The 22,481-nt window shown below is 37.8% G+C and overlaps 1 protein-coding gene and 1 pseudogene across 1 annotated transcript in view; one reads left to right on the top strand and one right to left on the bottom strand.

Moving 5' to 3' along the window:
- Positions 1-570: 570 nt before the first annotated feature.
- Positions 571-2,076, bottom strand: LOC145785316 (folylpolyglutamate synthase, mitochondrial pseudogene; annotated as a pseudogene).
- Positions 2,077-6,451: 4,375 nt separating this feature from the next.
- Positions 6,452-22,481, top strand: part of LOC145785062 (low molecular weight phosphotyrosine protein phosphatase-like) — a 122,462-nt gene continuing 106,432 nt past the window's right edge. The window contains exon 1 of the mRNA XM_082596769.1: positions 6,452-6,461. The gene's annotated coding sequence lies outside the window, so the exon portion shown is untranslated. The remainder of the gene's footprint in view (positions 6,462-22,481) is intronic.

The raw sequence follows: 22,481 nt of genomic DNA, 5'->3' as shown, positions 1-22,481 counted from the left end.
ACAAAGTATTACAATCTGAAAACACGTTACGCTTGTTCCCGAATCCTTATCTGTCCATGTTTACCATATTTCCTTTTATTGTGTTTTTCATTCAAGTCATTCAATTATATTAATTATTTGTAAGGTTATGAGACATGGAGTTTCACAAAAGAAATTAGGCGTCACATTGAAGCAGATGATATATTGTTTTTATGAAAGAATGCTCTGGACTTCATATACTAGTCATATTACACATGCAAAAGTTTTAAAGCAGGTACATCAAGATAATGAACTATTGAACAACATAACTCAAAGGCAATTCAGATTTCTCAATCACATCACCAGGAAAGTAGAATTGAAAGATCTTTGTCTAAGCGGTCGCTTATTCAGGAGACGTGCTCGTGGCAGACATAACGAATGACATTTTTATCTCATTCCCAACAAAATAAATCAATCATAGCCAACCAAGAACACTTTGGGATACTGCACAGTGCACAATATAGGGAACGCTTGAAAAAATTACAAACTGAACATCTAGTTAATCAAACACCGTATCGGGCTATGACACTGTATAGTAGTAGTAGTGGTTTTCTAATCATACAGATCTGGTTTTACAACTCTCAAAAAGGCTCCAATAACACAAGAGTTCCCTGCCACCAACACTTGAAGATGCTCGGCTGAAGGTCTTGCAGATAGTTCAGGGCAACTTCTTGTCATCTCCAATGACTTCTTATATAGTTCAGGTTCTCTATCCTTTGCTAGCCAACAAACGGCATCGGCGACTGTCTCAAACACAAAAGGACTCGGAGCCTCTTGTGGAGGATTTTGATCTTTCCAAAGCTTCAACCAATTGCTCCGAATTGTGGATGCCTGCTCCATTCGCTCTTTTTGAGTGTATTTATTTTGGAATTGATCATGAAAATCTGAGGGCATTAAAGTGACTGTGTTTGGCACAAAAAGAGAATAAGAAAAGTTGCAATTAAGCAACCTGGCCAAGAGGCTGTATACGTTCCTGTCCTTCATCACGTAGAAAGCTAAGATCTTCTTACAATCTTTGTTCAGTTTGGATTGTTCTTCAGCTGATTCTTTGTTGAACCACTTTGCTGACCATGATAGACTTTCCATTGTATGAGCATTATCTATATAAAAAGTTATGAAATCAAATTTAATTATCTGACATCTCCCATACCATTGGCAGCTTGCTAATCCTTTAATGAAATGCTCATCTAATGAAAGTTGTAAAGTGGGCAGAATTGTTGACTTTTGGTTTAGCCAGCAATTGGCCAACTGCACGGCCAAAGAAGCGTTTAGCTTCTGATGTGCACCAGGTAGTCCCAGTTTAACTTCGGAACAAGTTTTACTGAAGTAGGTATCAAAACTAGGAACCACTTGTAAGCTTGTTCCAACATCTTTTGCTCTTTGTTGCAAAACTGTCATTGCTTCCGGAGATTGTTCAACCGTGAAAGCAGGAGCGTTGCTTTTAAATATCCCACCTTTGTGCCAAGCTATGGATTCCAATGTGTTTCCAAGAATGTCCACGTGTTCAATTCCAAGAGAAGACACCCCACAAACAACAGGGTTTTTGATGACATTTGTTGTGTCAAATTCTCCTCCTCTACCGACTTCTAGAATCATCATTTCTACTGGCTCATGTTTGAAAATGAAAAAAGATAAAACAAGGATGAAATCAAAAAAACTTGGATGGTTTGTCTCATCTTCATCACTTGTCTTCTGCAAAGTTCCATAAACCTTCCAGAAATATTTTGTGAAAGCTTGATGAGAAATCGGCTTTCCATTGATTTGTATTCGCTCTCTTACCTCAATCAAATGTGGCGAGCAAAATAGTAAAGTGGAAATACCATTGTGTCTCAAAATACTTTCCACAAATGCACAAGTCGACCCTTTTCCTTTAGTGCCGCTAATGTGAATGATTTTCATTTTTGCAATGTCTTCATCTGTGATTTTAAGTTTACAGAGCAGTTGTCTTGTATTAGTTAATCCAACTCCTTCTAACTTTTGCTTTGTAGATAGTATATAATTTTTTAACTGGTTCAATGTTTTTATAGCTTCAGAATACTTTTTATCTTGACTTGCCATATTAGGTTGAGAATTGTGCGATGATGGTTTACTGCAGTAACTTCTAACAAATGCAAAACCGATTTTGGTGCAAAGTTTTTTTTTAAATCATTGATCTACATTTCGATGCCACGTATTTCCTAGTGGAAATTTAGGTAGAAAAACGGTGCCAGTAGATTTGTCGATGCTCGATGTACTCGTGTCGCATTCATCTTTTAACATATGCCAGACAAATAAATAAGCTACAAGCTGAGATCGAAGATATAATTGCTATGTTATTTTTTTTTATTTTAACTTCGCATTATTTTTTAACCTAGCTATTTTAATTTGCTCATCATTGTGAAAGTGTTGAAAAGCAAGATGTTTGCAACTATATTTTTCAGAACATTATCCCATTTTAATCGACACCCCAAAATTTCCATTTGTCGAAACCGTGTTGCACATAGCCTACGTCAGCGAACTCTTTTGTCAGTCCTTTGCCACTTTAGGATGACCTCTTAATTTCCACACTCAACCAAACTACTTGCTGTCGATTTAAACAACTAAAAGCTAAGTGCGGAGACCAGTAGCGGATCTAAAAAAAGTGATTGAAGAATGAATGTGATATTTGAAAGAATCAAAATTCGCAAGATCAAATAAACAATGAAAATATCAGGTGTTAAAATGGAACAATTGTAGCAAGAGGCTTACCCACAGCAAATTTGAGGATGTCATTTTTGCTATCGCTTTTTGTGTGCATTATTAAGTCTAATAGTAATGTTTTCTTTTCATCAAGACGCACACCTAGGCCTAGTAGGCTAGTTCGTCGTCGTCGTGTGAGCCTCTGGGGCCGAGGGCCAATACTTTACCAAATTTATCAAACTAAAACTAGATTTCCCTAGAAGTTTGAGTGGCAAGTCTGTGTTTAACCCTATATTGCTTGGGTAGCGCTGAATCAGTAGGCCTACTAAGCACCATGGAACATGAACGAATTATCAAGCCTATGGCCATTCACGTAATGGCAGCCGAGTAGATTGCTAAAGGCTTACTTCAAACAAGGTCAATGCCTCTATCGCGAGCCAAATTAGGCCTAAGTTTAAAAAGTTTTTAGGCTACTCATGTAAAAATACTCTCACACGTGATTTTAGCTTAAGGACCACAATAGGTTAGGCTACTTATGATTCGGCATTGGATAGGCTATAGTCTTTGCCGAACCATATAGCTTATAGCCTAAACATTAAACAAGCTGTGTTTCGAGCTTATTGTATGCCACTTTATAATTCACATCTGTGGACCTGTAACAGAAGTGGTTAAGCTAACATTCTGTATACCGGTACATAGATAGAGCACTAAGGTTACTGTGGTCAAAAGTCAAATGACAAAAGTCAAATGTTTGCTGATCATATTTGTTGTATTTCTCCAAGTGTTCATGGTCTGCAGAGTATCTTGAATGTGTGTGAAGATTATGCGCTTTCTAACGATGTCATTTTTAACTGCAAAAAGTCATTTGCTATGTACTTCCAAACCAAACACTTAAAGTTAAATTTGAATCCAATTGTACGGCTCAATGGAAGTGAGATCAAATTCGTAGACAGTGTCAAATATTTGGGTGTTTTTCTTGACACGGCAATGTGTGACGACAAGGATATAAATCGACAAGTGCGATCAATCTACTGTTCTGCCAACAAATTAAAATCAAAATTTTACAAGTGCTCTAGTGATATTAAAAATGTTCCATTCCGTTCTTATTGTACTCCAATGTAGGCCTATGCATTAGGGTGGAGTGAAACATAGGTTAAAAATGAAAGTTGATAGAATCAATCTGTAATAGTTACTAAAAGTTGTGATGTGGTAAATGTATTCACATGCTGAAATATTTTTGATTTTGATCAACGTTTACGTCTGCCGCAAGTCCATTGAAGTTTTCACTGGTATTTTGGAGCTATGACGTCATCATAATTAGCAGATCGTCACTTTTATCTAACTTCTACCTTCGGTACTTCTATCTAACAATATCAGAGTTGTAAATTACACATAAATCGTTGCAATGCAGTGGAAAATACGTCTTTTAGAACGCTTGTTGCATGTATATGATCAACTGATAAGAAAAAACACGGATTTTAAGCTATTTTCTTCAAATTTCTGTTCCTTTCACAAGTTCATCACCACAGTTTAAGCAAGTATGTGCAATGAAGGTAAAGCAAACTACAGTAGAAAAGTGTTTTTCTTAATATGACAATATTGAGATTTCGGTTGCCTGTTTACTTTTGATCCCATATAAATATTGTAAACGCTTTTTAAATCATCAGCTTATACAGTACATGGGCGTTGGCAGAAATATTGCAGGGGGAGGGGGCAAACATCTTTTAAGCCAAATTTCATCTTGTGAGCTACAACGAGTGCAACGTAGCTAAGTGTATTGATGAAATGTAACGTAAATTTGGACGGCACGAGCGAAAACGTTACAATTAAAGATATTTCCAAGGCATACTTAGCGATAGTTTCCGAAAGCGCGAAAAAATAGTCCTGGAAAAATGTTGGTTTACTTCGAAGAAAATTGGATGAAAAAGATATTATCGCCCAAAGGTAAGAAACATTTTTGAAAGTATCGTTTTCATAAGGAAAGAAACGTTTATAAAACCCAAATCCAGGGGGACAAGTGCCCCTCTCTGCCGACTCCCATGAGTTTAAATCTCATTAAGCACTCCATTTGCCAAAAACTCTCGTTTTGTATTGAATACAGGCATTTCTAATTTTGACTGCAGTCTACTTCGAATAAATCCCTCCCGTTGTTTTTGCCCACACACCGCAGATGCTGCTTCAGTAACGAGGCGCACGGCCCCTTCCATGGCTTGCGTGTGAAACGGATAGCTAGGAAATTCAAGCTCTGGAGCTGCAGCATCTTGAATGAAGGACATTAACTGACTGTCCGGTATGTCTCGAGTTAGCGGTAGTTCATATCTCTCTGTATGCTGCCAATCAATCAGTTCAAAGTATTCGTTTGCTTCAAAGATCAAGAGTGGAACTTTAAAGAGACGAATGGAATCTCCATGACCTTGTTTTCTGGAAAGTATCCTTCTCAGTGCTAATTTTCTGTTGTACAGACGTTCATCTACCAACATCCACAGCAATAGGTTCTCTTGGTGAGCAAAAAAGGCATTTCGGTTGATACCAGGGACAACTATTGCTTTTAGTTCAGCGCTAAGACAGCGCGACTTTTTAACTACGTGAAACAAAGTGTTTAGCTCCTTTACAGTAAGTAGTACAGGAAGGTTGCGTTTTCACTGCAAACCACGTTGGAGCGTATAACTTGGCAATGTAGGCTACTCCACCAAAAGTTTCCTTGCTTCAGTTGTCCCATTAGGTCATGACGATGTCGCCGCCAATGTGCGGGTTCAACCATGGGCTCTATCCAAGGGGGGGTGATCACCCCCCCACTAATTGGAGTGGGGGGGTGATCAATGCAAAATCACCCCCCCACTCATTTGGCTTTGAAAAGGTTTTGTGATATTTTATTGATCAAATTTTGAAAAATATATTTTCGCTGTTTAGCACATTTTGAATTTTTTATCAATATGAATATATATTTTATTTCAATATGATTTTTTGGATTGGCAACCCTGAACTACGAGCCAGGCGTTTACACTGTGTTTTAACTTAATTTGCTTGGTAGCCACTTTAACAAAAAAAAAATTCTGCCACTGCAAATGACTAGAATGACACCGCCAACCAATCAGAACATGTTGTAAGAGGCTACCGTCCAATTGTGACCTTTCTCGCACTTAGCCAGAGAGTTAATCTTTGTTTTGAACTTCATTTGGTACTTACAGAAGAAAAAAGAGCAATAGCAGTTGTGAGAATCGAACCCACGTCAATGAAATGACTGTTTTCTAACCCTAACCCCTAAAAAGCCAACCAGCTGCCAACTTAGTCGGCAGCAGTGGCCGAGTGGTTAGCGCGTTGGGCTCGCAGTCGAGAGCCTGCATGTTCGACTCCATCCCCCCGCACTTGCTGTTGTTTCTCTGGGGAAGAAACTTTACGATAATTGCCTCTACCCAGTGATCGATTTCGAGTAATGGGTAGTACCAAATTTAAGTCATAAGTAGAGTAGACAACCGGAAACAGACATTGCCGTCGGCTGCAGCGTGGGTCAGGTGTACGTCGGAAGGCGTACACCGATGCATAGCCCTCTAGTCCGCTTTCTCGCAATGCAGGGTTGAAAAACAAATAAACAAACAAACAAACAAACAGCTGATAGAAAATCCAGCACTTGATTTGCTTTGTATCATCTTCTTTTCGCCCTTTTTCACGTCACGGAAAACGTAGTTTATGATTGGTTCGAGTTTTCATTTGCAGTGCCAGAATTATTTCTTGTTAATTAAGTGACTACCAGTTTGCTTACCCAAAAATGCGCTTTCCGAAACATACTTTGTGAAACGACTTCGAAACCGAACATGCTTCGAACAGAAAGAAGCTGATGCTGCAATGGGGGGTCTGGGGGGCGCAGCCCCCCAGAAGTTGAAATGACTATGACGATTTTAGCCCACTGTTCAAAAATCACCCCCCCGAATTCTAAAAGTGGATAGAGCCCCTGGGTTCAACTATGGCAGGAGAGACTGGCAGCCGGACCGACATTGGCCAATATGGAGCTCACACCCATGGAGAGCCTTCCTCCCAGAAAACGTGAACCGTGGAAGTATTGGCGATGCCTCAACCGCTTAAGAACTGGTATTGGCAGGTGTAAAACCTTGATGAGACACTGGGGGTATTCCATGGGGAGCACAAGTTGCAAATGCGGACAGGAGCAAACGATGCAACATCTACTCGAATGCCCTGACCTAAAAGCAAGGTGCTCTGCACAGGATTTGGCCGAGTTCAACGATAGAGCAAGAGCCTGCGTGATGCTCTGGGCTACGGCCGTGTGATACACGATGAAGAAGACCAACGCTCTCAGATTTTACAGGGATTGTTTCGTGAAACATAAAGCTTCAAAATGCGATTGGTTGTTGTCAGCCATCTGGAGTGATTCATCTTTCTTGGATTACAATAGGCAAGCTTGGCATCACAACGCCCTGAGCTAATTGCTTTACAGATGCCATACAAGTACAGTAGGCTACTGCTGGTCTGTGCTTAAGCTCACGTCAATTGAAGGCAGTTGAATATCAACAGCCTCAAACTCTGTGACTGGTAAACTGTCACAGTCTTCAAGTTTTTTACCAATGGAGCCAGAAAAACTTAGTGGACCAGATGTAACTCCATCAAGATAATGCATCAAGTGTCTCAGTGGTAATTCATTAAAATGCAACAGACATACAAACCGCTGCAATGGCTTTTTCAGGCCCTTTTTAAGAATTGCATATTTCCGATTATGTTGCTTAAATGGACTAATTGAATCGTAAGAAATATCCTCTATGACGTCACATGCGATGGTTTTGTTGCGGAAAAAAATCTGAAGCAAATTGTGATATTTAATCAGCACATCCCTTGTAATCTTGAACTTGCTTGCGGCAGACGAAAACTTTATTTTAAAACGCTGAAATTTTCAAAGCTTAATAGTCAAGCCACACTACAACTTTTAATCGCTATTACAGAGCAAAAATCAAAATTTTCTTTTTTCACTCCACCCTACTATGCATGTCATCTGTGGGAAAATTATCATCAACGTGACATTAATCGTCTGCGTGTTGCCTTCAATAATGCGTTTAGAATTATACATAATTCGCCTAAACACTATAGCGTACGTGATCATCAAGTCTTCATCAAGTTACAGTAAGTTACAGTAGACATGTAAGTTACAGTAGACAGCCTATTTAGTGAGATTTTGTGCATTTGCAGTTTGTGTATTACTTCGTTGTTGTTGTTCGTTATTTGCAGTTTGTGTATTATTTCGTTGTTTTGGATATGGACAGCTTTGTCTGATGCAAATAAATTATTATTATTGATTACCCAGCATACAAGTTGATGTCATCAGATAGCCGAGACAAAGACGTGTTATCCCAAGTTGTGTCAATTTGAAAAGGAACGAATATTGCCATGCTAGTATCTTATATCACGAAAGTATTCATACGCCGGTGCTGCCAGGGGCATTGGAAATGAATTAATAAAACATAAACGTTGGCTAAACAGTAGAATTATGGAATTATGAGAACGTTGGACGCACTGCAGAATAATGGCTGGTGACGAATATAAGACAGCAGTCGGTACAGACCGATCTCTCTGCTAAATGGAAAAAGAAGTTTAAGTTGCCTACAATGGTAGGTTATAGGCTATAAACGTGTGTTTGGTAGGCTAAGGCTACATAGATATGAAAGTGTGAGCACTCACCAAGTTCGTTGTGATGTACTAACTATGGATGCTCTATTGAGAAAAAATTTGTTGGCCTACTTTTTTTTTGTATTCTTAGGCTACTTTTACGCTTCTCAGACTTCAAAAATAACTTATTTTGTACGCTACTAACTTATAGCCTACTGATGTCTACCTAAGATCAAAGAATTATGATGTAGCCTATGAACTGTTGTACAAAGAAGATTGAGGTGTTTCAAATGTTTGTAGTCTTTCCCTGTATATATTTTTTCTCCCTCATGAAATTCCATGTGTAACATGTAGGCCTGTGCATATCTGAAGCAAATAAATAAATAAATTTTCAATACAAAAATAAAATAAATCGAAAACCCTAAACCTTACAACTCTACTTCCTAGTTGGGAGAAATTTCTGGAGATTAAATTTCAAAACTTGAAAACATCCAGTGCACATAAACTAGATGTGAGGAGGCCGGTAAGAGGATAATTTCTGCCCGATACCAATAAGATCCTCGGGTCCTAAACCAAGAAGCTTCTAAGAAAAAAACACTAGTTTACATCCAAAGAATACACGGTCGCTTCTTCAGGTTCACAGGCCTCTAAAATCATACCGAGCCAGGGTCCAAAAGTAGCCTACTCTTGAAACCCCCTGTCAACGCTACTGCCTTTGAGACGTGACAGACATGGTTTTCTGACGGAATTTGTTTCCGTGCCGCAAAACAAATTTAGCGTTTGAAGGGCTGGTTGATTCATTTTTGGCTTCGTTTCATTTTGAACCGAAATTTGTGAAATAGTCTTCATACAATTTCTGGTTCAAATTTTTTTAGTAAATTATTGAATTTTGTGCTACTCTTGTGGTGGAAATAAAAAAATCTGGCAACACTGTTTAAATAGAGTTTGATTTTGATCTTTTTAAAATTTGTAATACAGTAGAATTCGCCTATAGTGACACCTGAAGGGACCGCGGAAAAAGTGTCACTATAAGCGAAGTGTCACTATAGAGTTATAGACGAATGATGACGTCGTTGATAACGTCATTTGTGCAGTATCTGCGCATCCCATGTTGGTTTAATTCAAACCCAGTCAGCAAATCAATCCTTTATGGTTCAACCTCTGCATACGTTAAATCAATGTAAAAAGATGGATTTGCTGGCTGGGAACTGGCGAATGCTGATAAGGACAAAATATGATTCCAACTTAAACTGGAAATACACCGTAAAGTGTCCTTATACGGAAATGTTTGAGCCCAAGGGACAGAAATGTGGTGTCACTGTAAGCAAAGTGTTCTTACAGTGATAGTCTTACAGAGTAGGCTAATAGTAAAAAGGTCAGTAGGCTACTTTTTAATTTGTTTGCTGCTATATTGTGTTGTACATTACGACAGTACGTATGTCAGTGCTCCCTACACTTTTTCAATTTCTTCTATTTGTTAGGGTTAAGAAGCTTTCTTTATTCAAAAAACTCCTTCTCTTTAACTAACAATATTAATAGGAACCAGCTATCGATTTTACATGTAAACATGAGAAGCCTAGTTGGCAACTTTGAAAAATTAGAATCACTGCTTGTCGAAATGCAAGAAGCACCGGACCTTATTGCTGTGTCAGAAACCTGGCTGAATGAAAATCGATTGCATTTTGTTAGCTTGCAAGGCTATAATTTTGTCCACTTTAATAACAAACAAACTGATGCTAAAATACAAGCAGGTGGTGTCGGGCTATACGTAAGCAGTTCAATAAAGTATAATCAAATTAATAATTTAAGTCTAAACTTACAGGAATGTGAAGATCTCTGGGTGGATATTACTTTATCAAACAATAGACAGTGCACAGTTGGTGTAGTATACAGGCATCCCAAAAATAAGTTAATTGAGTTTCAAACCAAATTCTGTGAGCGCATTGATTCGTTAAATAATTTCAAAAAACAATATTACATTTGTGGTGATTTTAATATTGATATGTTAGCAAAGACAAAAAATTCTGCTGTAAAAAATTACTGTGATGCGTTTCTCTCTTTAGGCTGCAATCAATTAGTACAATCCCCAACCCGTGTAACTTCCACAACTTCAACTTTAATCGATCATGTATACAGCAACGACCAATCAAATAAAATTCAATGCCATGTTCTTATTCACGATGTTTCTGACCACTTTCCTATTGTAGTTGTGATAAACTCTGTAAAACCAAAACAAGAAAAATATACACAAAAAGTAAGGAACATGAAAAACTTTGTTGCTGATGAATTCGTTTGTGATCTGGAAAATAGCTTGACCAACCAATACACAGAAAGGAATGATTCAGTTCATAGCAAGTTTAATCATTTCATCGACACTTTTAATGACAGTTTAAACAAGCATGCACCTTTACGATTGTTGTCTCGAAGAGAAAGAAAACTCAAGACCAAACCATGGCTAACAAAAGGAATTTTGAACTCCATCAAAACTAAAAACAGACTATATCACTTAAAAATAAAAGACCCAACAAACACTTCTGCACAAGTAACATACAAAAAGTACAGAAATGTACTTACTCATACCAAAGAGCAAGCAAAAAAAATGCATTACAGTTTTCTTATTACGCAAAGCAAGCACAACACTGGAAAAATATGGAAAACCATAAATGACATCATCAAGTACAAACATAAGCACACAGCTCACATACCAGAAGAAATAATTAGCACTGACAATAAAAAAATATCTGACCCTGCACAAATAAGTAACTGTTTTAATGATTATTTCACAGAAATTGGTCCTTCTATGGCATCTAAAATCCCTCTACCGTCTCCTGGCTCATTATTGAAATTGCAAAGTGTCCCATTCTCCTTTTTCCTAAAACCTGTCAATCAAGAAGAAGTATTAAAACATCTTAATAATCTTTCTGTCTCTAAAAGTACGGGACATGATGGAATACCTATAAGATTTGTCAAACTATCCTCACCAATAATCGCCCCTTTCCTCACCAACTTATTCAATGAGTGTATCGATAAAGGTGTATATCCTGATGTACTAAAGGTCGCTCAAGTTACCCCAATCTTCAAAAGTGGCTCCAGGAAAAATTGTTCCAACTATAGGCCCATATCACTATTGTCCCCCTTCACCAAAATATTCGAAAAATGCCTGTATGAACAAATGTACAATTATCTAACAAAAAAAGACCTGATCACACCACATCAGTATGGATTTAGACCACAATATTCCACTTCGTTAGCTGTGTCAAACGTTTGTGATAACATCTTAACTAACCTAGATAATAAAGATACAACTTGCTCTGTATTTCTTGATTTAGCTAAAGCCTTCGACACAGTTGATCACACTATTCTCATACAGAAACTGCAAACATACGGTTTTCGGGGCCTTCCATTACAATTGTTAAAAAGCTATATCAGCAATCGTCTACAGCACACGGTCGTCAATGGAATCTCTTCAAACTCAAGACAGGTTACCTGCGGTGTGCCCCAAGGATCGACATTGGGACCCCTTCTTTTCTTACTCTATATAAATGACTTACCAAATTCAACAAACATGAATGTTAAACTATTTGCTGACGACACCAATCTTACGATGAGCGACAAATGTGAAATAAATTTGCAGAACAATGTGAATGCCGAAATGCAAAAAGTTTACAACTGGTTGAAGCTTAATAGATTATCATTAAATTTCTCAAAAACTGAATACATGCTAATAACAAATAAAAAACACATAAAAAATTTTAACATTAACATTGGTAACACAAGCATTCAACAAAAAGATCAAATAAAATACCTTGGCGTTTACATAGATAACAAATTAACATGGAAATATCACATAGATAAAATTTGCGGAAAAGTAGCAAAAGGTTCATGGGCGTTGCTTAAACTCAGAAATTATGTCAACACAGACACTTTAAAAGATGTGTATCACGCTTTGATTTACTGTCATTTGCAATACTGTATTTCAAGCTGGGGAAAGGCCTGTGACAGTGCACTGGATCCATTAATAAAATTACAAAAAAAGGTTATAAGAATAATTACGAAACAAAATTACTATGCTCACACTAATTTTTTATTTTTCAAAATGAACATCTTGAAACTAAAAGACATACATAACATTGAAATAAAAAAACATATGTACAAAGTTCATATGAATGAGTATCCGTCTACGTATTGTGATTTATTTACAAATGCTTCCTCTATTCATCAGCATAACACAAGATATCAAACAGGCAACAATTATTTTATAAACAGATCAAACACAGAATTTGGCAAGAAATCCATGCAGGTATTGGGACCAATGCTCTGGTCAGAGGTTCCAAGTAGGCTAAAAAACTTATCATTTCATTGTTTCAAAAAAGAGATCAAAACGTTAATTTTACAAAGCTACAGTGCATCGTAAGTGATATGTTATGGAAACCAACTTGTCAGTTGCTTCGGAAACTTTATTATTCTCTGCTTGCTTCATGGAATTTTGTGTTTTGGCCTACGTTATCATCAATATGTTTTTTTTTTTGTGCGTATGCTGTTGTTGAAGCGCGGGAACGTTTCAATTATTATTTTTCTCTTGTAAGCTTATTTTAAATGGCAAAATCGTAATTTCCGTAGGGTGGCAATTGACTAGTAGACCGTATGGTCGTCTCGTTGTCTCCCTGTCGGTATGGGAACTTGTGTAACTTTTGTACTGTGTATATTGCATATTTCAAACATGTACCTATGTTCCTGTTACTGACAAATAAAACATTGATTGATTGATTGATTTCTCAGTTTGAGAATGAATAAAGAAATTTGTTTTTGTTGCCACGAGTGGATGTACCTTCAGTCTCCTGTTCTCCTCCATTAGCCCAAATAATTTGATGGTTCTGAGGTTTGAAATATGAGATGAAAAACTTCTGTTGTCTTCGGCTCATTGTGCGTGTCACAAAGCAAGCCGTAGTGCAACGACTAGGAATATGATGTCATAGTTTGTATATTTTCGCTTCACAACTGCTAAGATGTTTAAGCGACTGTGGAACTTGTTACGGTATTGGAGTTTTTATTTTGTCGTATCCAAGTTTTCGCGAGAAGTGGACGGGAAGGCAAGGAAACCAATCTTCGTCTCCACCTTCAGGTATGCCTTTAAGTGTCCTGCCAAAGACGTATTCGCATGCTCATGAGCGGTGTCGAACAGGCGCCTTTCTCACCACTCGGCCATACCAGCAGACATTTTTTTTCATTATTCCATCATAAGCTTATGCCATAGATTATAGTAGGCTACTAACTTATTCTCACTAGAGGTGAGTCCCATACTTGATCCAAGCATCGGGGAACAAGAAGATATGGTTCTCATTAGACTAAGCCTTCGGCACTAACTAGAGTAGGGTGGCCAGTTCCTTTCTCTCGGCGCCTTTACTTCAGCAACCACGCCCACCCAATTTATTACACCCTGGGTAGAGGTGAGCGGTGTTTTTCAACAACCAGCTTAAGCCGGGAGTCGAACCAGGATTGCAAAGCGAGCGCCTTATCCGCTGCGCCATCACACCGCTAAAAAGGTTATCTTAGAAATTCTACGCAGTGTAGTCGATACTGCTTGTATTTTCATTTAAGCTGAATGTGGTGAGCGTGCCACCAATGACGTTCACAGGGGTCTAAACTCTAGAAGGTTCTTTTTGACCAGGCCCAGGGTAATTTCATCGACCTAAATTTTTTTAAGAGGTCTGGAAACTTTAGGAACAGGTGAAAAAAACGAAAAGTAACAGTTTGTGCATAGCCAGGATCAGCGGCATTGACAGAGGTCTAAGTTCTATTTGTGGACCCAGGCATGGAGGAACCAGTTTAAAAGAAGGTGGGCCCGCAGCAGTCAAAGTCAATCCAACTTCTGGGGGGCTTCGCCTCCTTGACCCCCCCATAACATTGATGATTTCCTAATACTTCGAATCGTTTGTACAAAGATAATCAAACTATAGCGTGTATATATCAAATGAGTGAAGACCTTTAGGAACTCTTTCTCTGATTTGCCGTTTTCGCTACCTTTTCAAAGAAATTTGACTTTCACAAGTGGGTGGGCCGGCCCACCCAGAAAATAAAGTAGGTGGACCCAGGCCCACGAGGTTCCTCCATGCCTGCCCAGTGCCGGGGTAATTTTATTGGTCTTTACAAGTGAGTCCAGGAGGTTAAAAATAGGTTTATTAAATACCGTAGAACTTATTTTGTGTTTTCAACACACTTTGTAATTAAATTGGATGCGACTCAGTGACGTAGCTATAGAAAGAAAATTTTAGGGAGTCAAAAGCAACTTTTGGGGGCAAACGCCATTAATTACCATGGTACAGAGTTAACATGTTGTAATAGTATCAAAACATTTTTTGGAGAGACTACATAAAATTTTAGACAGGCGATTTCTCTCCCAAGCCCACCTTCGGTGGCTACATCTCTGGTGCGGCTTAGATTTGCGTGAGCTTTAATTTGGCGGTGGTCTACGATATCGGGCGTGGTCACAAAATGATCTTGAGTAGGCCCATGCAGAACTGCCAGGATTAAGCTTTGCAAGAAGCTTTCCCAGTCCGAGGATAAAGATTCATTCAATTAATATTCCTTTAACTGTAATGAATTAAACTGAAAAATAGAAAAGTAAGCTGAGCAAAGTTTTCCATCAAGTAGCCTATAGCCGAATGCATATCGGCATAGTCCAGGGATGGCGAACCACTGACCCGCGGGTCACGAAGTGACCCATCACAGATTTTCAGTGACCCACTTGTCTTTTTTAAAGTAATGAAATTTAAACAAATAGTTCAGCAAAGAATAAATGTTTCACTAAATATTTGTAATAAGGCCCCACCCTATTTTAATCTAGTACCGAATTTCCATATAGCAATCTGACACAACTAAAGCCGTAGTAGTGCGTTATCAGTATAACGGCAAGTTACTGGACTTTCCTTTTCCTGCTACGCTGTTACTTTCATGTTACGTTGTGACTTTCCTGCTGTTGAAAACCATGCTGAAAATATAATTCTTACAGAGTGGAACTCCCTGCCAAATTCGTTTGAAACTATGAAAAGATTTCGGTAGCTCTGTTAACGTTGTTTGGTTCTTCATATTTGTGCAAATTGTTATTTTCGCACATGAATTTTATACAATCAAGCACACGGAATCGTCTCAGCTCAGATATATGAGTGCTGCATGTGTGAAGCTAAAAACTACGGATTACCAACCAAGGATAATAAGACTTGCAGAGAAGATGCAGCAGCAAGTTTCGCATTAACATGTAGTTTCGAATTAACATGTAGTTAAATGTATGACCCACTTTTGCTTTTTCAAGTATTAAGGTCTCTTTTGTGACACATGCACTAAAAAAGGTTCGCCATCCCTGGCATAGTCCAACGCATTTCACAGTTTGCAATATGTTTGAGAAGGATAGATTGGCCCTGAATAGCAAGCGAATAAATTAACTTAGTTCAAAAACTTATTTATCGGACAATATTGCTTTGCCCTGAGCTAAACGAATAATGGCGAAACACCCCATCCTCACACTTGCGACCACGTAGCTTTGATAAAAGTGACCAAATGTTCTACTCATAAAAAACAATGATTTGCTTCGGTATAGTCGTCTACTCGGGCCACTAATCAATGAGCGTAGGCTTCAGCTAATCATGCAGACAATGAAGACCAGTTTTATTTCTCCAGTGTCGCAAGAAGTAGCCACTGATGAACCGATGTGTGAAAATGGTCAGATTGAACTCCCCGCCACTCCGACAGTTGTATTTCGAAATATGGAATTATACGCACATTTTATCACACTCAATAAGTAGGCTACGCTGCAAATTATCTAGATTCAACTATGCATACGTTAATTTGATAAATTAATATTAAGTTACAGGGTCATCGTCTGTGCGCACTTCACATCGCTAAATTACCGCACTGCTCTTTGTACAAAAAAGATGATAAATTGTCACTGTTGTAGCCTACAATTAACCGACAAGTTAGATTTACGTACTTTGCTGCCATTTTAGTAGGTTCAAACATTAACAAGTTTAAGCAAATCGGGCGCGTTGAACGGCTATGCAAGAAACTTGAAAAAGCTAGGCTACGACAATCAAGACTAGGCTACTACATGTATCAGAATATGAAGTCAATCACTACACAAAAACATCAACACAAAGGTTGTTTTATACTAAATTAAATGGTGGCCAATGCAAAACCAAGCTGTGCCCCCTTATCTTGAGACAAGCTATGTACAATAGACAATAATTGTACATAGGCTACATTGTACAATAATTGCAAAAATTTTTCTCTGTAAAAATTGCAATGGTAGTTTGCCTTCTATCAATCTGCTTAAATTGTTACTTTTGTCGTTCCTAGACTCTATTATAATCCATTTTGAAAAAATAAATGAGATTCTCCTTCAGTGTTCAGTTTGGCAGCAAACTATCCTTTCTTAATAAGGTGTTGATCAAGTTCTTAATTTATTACAGGTCGGCTACAATTTGTAGAATGAAGCCTGTATTTCACTTAATTTCGTGAAAATGTGACATTCAGTGTTAGCTCAGTGGTTAAGAGCCCGACTCGCGAGGCGCTGGTTTGGCTCTCGGGATGTGCGCTTGAACAACGCATTTTAGGACTGCTCTCCATTTAGCGGCATCTGGCGAATGGTTGGTTTTGAATCTATCCTCGGACTGACAGAACCTTGATAGGTTATTCCTGGTTGTTTCGCATACTTGTTGTGGAGACTTTTGACGCAGGGCCAGTCACCGAGACTGACAGAGTAAAGTTTTCAATTGTTGTAGTGTTGTTGCCCGGAAATTATTCAAGCTACTAGTTGCTGTTGAAAGGAGAGCAGTCCTTATTAAGAATGCGTTGCTCAAGCGCACACCTCGAGAACCGAACCAGCGCCGCGTGATCTTGAGTCGGGCGCATAACCACTGAGCTAACGGGAATGGCATAATTCTCCGGCAACAACATTTCAACAATCGGAAATTTCACTCTGCTAATCTCGGTAACCGGTAAAAGCTGTTTCTTAGAATAATTCCCGGCAACAAGACTTCAACAATCGGAAAACTTTACTCTGCCAACCTCGGTAACCGGCCCTGCGTCAAGAGACTCTACAATTATGCGAAAACAACCAGGAATTACCCAATCAAGGCTTTGTCGGTTCGAAGATAAAGATTCAAAACCAATCAAACAAAGAAGAGATTTACAACAAGTTGAAAGTCTGATTACCGAAATTACGGTGCTGGTTGAATACCGGTAGATAAAATCTGTTCATCAAATATTTTAACTCCAATGACGAAAATGTCCTCCTCAGAACGCAGATAAAGAATGATGTCAATTTGTTTCGATGACAAAAAATATTAAAAGATATGATCAGAAAACTAGCCTACTACAATACCGCAGGTTTTAACAAGTTTGTATCAGGATCTTTTACTTAGATTGGTTGAAATTCAACAATCCAGTGTTTTAGGACTTCAAACTGAGTCTTGCATGAAAAATATTAAAGGGATTTGCATTTTTTTGATTTTAGAAGGAAAACGTTTTATTGTAGTGCGAATGACTTGAAACTACAAGTTTCTTTTGTTGCATTCATACAAGAATTATTTAAAAAGAAAGACAGGCTGGAAATATCAAGTCACGCCAAGACCTGAATCTTCAATGCTCGAAAGAGTTTTTTAGTAGTCATCAGCACAAACGCTAAGCACTCACCAGTAGCAACGTCAAGCGTATTACGTTTTTCTGACCGTATCGGTTTAAATTCTACTCCAGTCGTGACTCTTTCAATCCACAATGCGTTCAACGACCGGGTGCGGGAAATGATATTGTTGATGTGGATGAATGCTCAATCAACTTTGCATTCAATTGTAGTTTTAAAAAAATGGGATAAAGGCAAAACGTAAAATTGAATTTACATAAATTTGACGTAGAAAAAATGTGACTTTTGCACAAAATTCATCAAACAAGGGAACCAAAAGCGACAGTATAATCAACACAAGTGAAAGCGTAAAATAACATCTCTAAAATGCCTTACGTGTAAATATGACGGAGAGTTATCCCATGCTAAACAGAACTGAACTAGTGCTCGAAATACAGCTCAGTCCGGGGGCTATTTACTGGCAATGGCGTGACTGACGGTAACAAAAAAAAACGCATCATTTTTTTAAAGTGATTTTCCTCGCGATTGAAGAAAATTCAAATTAAAACCACGTGGCTAACTCAATGCGTGTGAAAATAATTGCTCGAAAAACGCGGAAAATAAAATTGTCGTAAAAGACGAAAACATAAGATCACACCAAAACGTTACATTACCATACAGAAAAAACAATAGCAATTCGTTATCAGGCCCATATTAGAAAAATAAGAATTTTCGTGAATCGAAAACGTTATTTCCGTTGGTAAAAAATTGCATCTTTTAGGAACACTTTGGTGCGGTACAACGTTATCCTGCCAATTACACAAACAAGCTCCTGCTATACGACAAAAACGCTACATGGAAAATATACAAACACAAAAATAAATAAACTTGCCGCAAAGATAAAAAAATATTTTGAATTTAAGTCTCTTGTTAAACAAGATACTGTAAGACCTTTTTAATTTTTACATCTTATTTCGTGGTATATTACATCGCCAACAAAATGTTTATTTAAATTTGAAACACAAATTTACACAATTTTTTTTGTTTAGCGCAAAGTTTCTCCAAATCTACTGCAGATTTTTGAGAAAGCATTGAGCTGCTAGATTTTTAATTTGTTACAAAGCTACGCCTTGATTGCTACAAGTAACAATCACACATGGCGACTTATATGCACATAATTTACATTCCCCTAAGTCTATACAGTATGTTGCTTTGGTCTTTGAGAAGGTTTTGGGATTAGTTTGACTAAAAGTTCCGTGAAATCTACTCAAATATTGAAGTATACTCAAATTTCGACCCTTGGGAAACTTTCATTTCAAAATATAACACTTCAGGTAGAAATGAAAGCCCACAAAAGCTGCACGAAAATTAAAACGAAGAGAAAAATTGTTTGCATATCTTATGACATAAAAACCGTAAAGCCACAAAGAGACGTTTTAAGCCCGTGTTTCACATCATGCGAGGTCCAGCTCAACAAAGCATGTTGACACAAAGCATCATATCATAAACATCACAAAGATCGATAGCCTACATACAAAGCAAGAGCACATCATGAAGACCGAAGCTAAGAGCATACAAACAAGTTTTAACAAGTTACACCACATTCCTTAAAGATTACAACTAAACAACATCAACTCAGGCCAAACAACGTCTTTCTGGGTTAGAAATCGACTATAGTTAACATTTCAAAATAGATACTTGTAATTACGAGACACTAACATACTGAATAGATTATCGTTTGTAGCACTCGTTGCAACGTTCATCAGATGAAAGTGAAAGTAAAAGCAACAATAAACAGGTTGATTTATTGCTTCACATTTCGCGCACCATGACAATGCGCATCCTCAGAGCGAATAACACACAAAACAAAATTTACAAAGTTATATACTGCAGTGCGTTTTACTTTCATCAGATGAACGTTGCAACTAGTGCTAGAAATGATAATTGTCCTGATGAACACCCAAGCTTTTCACAATTCATACTGAATAGATTGTTGTGGGAGGCACAAGGTACAGACATTTTTGCAAGCTATGTTGCTGAACCTATGCACTGCAGTCACCGATAAGCAATAAGCATGCTTATCAACACAAAGCAGCTTCTTATAAGTGAAATACCACTGCCACAATAACAGCGACCTTCAAGGTCAAACGCAAGAAGGTGCTCGCTTAACAATTAAGGTTTGCAATAATCGAAAAACTCCCTTGTTTCACAAACTCATCCACACATTTTCGTTGCCTTCACCAAAGACAGCTTTGATGAGCATCAAAAACCGCCTCTGGCTGACAGAATAGTGCTTCATTCCTTCAAACACAAGCAATGCAAAGCTTGACAGGAGATGAACAATCAAAACGCTTGCGTTAGAAAACAGCAAATGAATGGACGTAGCCACGGGGGTGAGGGGCTTAGGAGGGCGATCGCCCTCTAAAATAATATCTTGCCCCACAAAAAATATGTTTTTATATTAATACAATATTTTAATACCGTTGTAATTCATACTGAATGACGTTTGCCCCTTGAAAATTTCTTTCCAGCTACGTCATTGAGCGAATAACTGAAAATACATGACCGCACAATGTGTCACTGCCGATAAACAGCCCCTAAAATTTTCAGTTATATTTAATTCAATTCTCATGTAAAATCACAGTGAATGTTATGACTTTTGAGGTAGAACTTGATCAACACTTAAGTAAGAATTGGAGGTAGTTTGTTGTCAAAAATGAACACTGAAAGGTAGATAGAGGTAAGGTAAAATAAAAAGGCACAGCTCTGTACAAAACGAACTATTGCTACAAAAAACTAATTAGTATTTATTTACAAAATAAATTCACAACAACTCAACGGAGGCTTCACGTTTTTCTTCTTGCATTGTCAACAGTAGATTATCTCTTCCTCTAGGTTATGTGCCAATTGAAAAATTGTGCCATCTTTGTAGACTTGAATAAAATAAACGTTTGTTATAACAAGTATTCCATGCAAAAGAAAATTGTTACCTCCATAAAGAAATAAGTTTTTGACGTAGTTGCGCTTGCAGTAGCATTTGCACAGCTTGGTCGGGATGTTTCGCAGGTTCAGTTTCGAAAACTTGATCCGTTTTTGTATGCTTTGGTTTCAGGAGGTCGTCAGAATAGAGATGCAACGAAATCTTCGAAGTGTCCAACATATTTTTCTAGGCTTGCGCTGAATTTAGCAACGCTGAAATACGCCTAGCATTTCAAATTTGAAATCTATTGCCAAACAACGAATCAACGGCCCTGAGTTCATGCTTGGTTCATGCTTGGTTTGCAAACTGCTTGTTGTGAATCTATTTGATGATAGTTTGATCCACTTTTAACTTGAATGCGCACAAACTGCAACTTACGCGGTAGGTCCTGGCTCCTTGGACAATGTTAGCATTGAGCGTACTCAACATTCTGTTGTTATTAATTATGAAGTAAGTTCTGAAAGCAAGCTTTGGTTATCACGTCTTCAACAATTCAATTCATAACAATCCATACTGAATTACAAGCGTGACTTCTAGGGCAGTGCTGCTGTCATCACTCTCGTGAATCCGGGTCCCGTGTATCGATGCAGCAGCACGACTTGGAAGCTTCCAACTAAACGGGTTTAGAGTCATTGCATGTCAATGAATTCAGGTCTGTATACCACGCTATAGAACGTTGGGTTAAAATGTAGCAAGCTTATAAAGCTTGCCAACCTAACTTTAAAAATAAAAAAATATTTTTTTTTGAAAATTGGACGGGAGTAGGTGAAGTTATAACAATATGAATTTGTCAATTCGGAGCGATATTTCTCTGACGTTTCAACAACTTGGTAATTTCAAAAGCAATTGACTATAATCTTTTTTGAAAAAAACAAATTAACATGATGTGCGAGAGTCTGTAAAAAATTGCTTTAACTCTGATCTTGAACTTTTCAAAATTAGATTTAAATCCCCCCTACTTTTTGAGTGCACTCATGCAAAACAAACTCGTCAAGCTTCACAAATGCATGTGGTCGTAGCGATTTGCACTAGCTTTGAGAACACCGTTCGAAACACAACACAGTTTCGAAAGTTAGTGCAAACCGCTACTACCACAGCAAACTCGCAGCACCAGGGTAAAACAGGTCGTTTGCATCAACATTTGTGAAGTAAGCAACGATCATGCTGCTACAAGCGAAACTCAATCTATAGCAAAACTTTTCAAGGTCTGCATCTCAAAAGGGACAATGAATATCAGCCCAATTTTTGTTTTAACGTAAAATCCAATGACGAAAAAACAAAAACTTTCTCATGTTTGTAGATTAATGACACCAATTCAACAATTTTTGATGTGAGTCAAAAATCCTAAATTTTTTTTTCATTATCAAGTTCTTCTTGTCAACAGTTTTGCGTTATAGCAAAAACTAGACTGATTATACACGAATATTGTCTCTTTTGAGATATGGGCCTCAAAATGTGCGTTTAAAGGACTGCAATCAAAAATGGGGTGACTTTAAATCTAATTTCAGTACGTTCAATGATCAAGATTGGAAATATTTTCACACGATGATGTGCATCATGTTGGTTTAATTTTCAAGAAAAGCATTGAAGCTAATAGCTTTA

The sequence above is a fragment of the Aplidium turbinatum genome, chromosome 16 (assembly GCF_918807975.1).
Source record: "Aplidium turbinatum chromosome 16, kaAplTurb1.1, whole genome shotgun sequence".
In the NCBI taxonomy this organism is placed as follows: domain Eukaryota; kingdom Metazoa; phylum Chordata; class Ascidiacea; order Aplousobranchia; family Polyclinidae; genus Aplidium; species Aplidium turbinatum.
The sequence above is the reverse complement of the archived record's forward strand: the minus strand, read 5'-3'. Positions and strand labels throughout refer to the sequence as shown.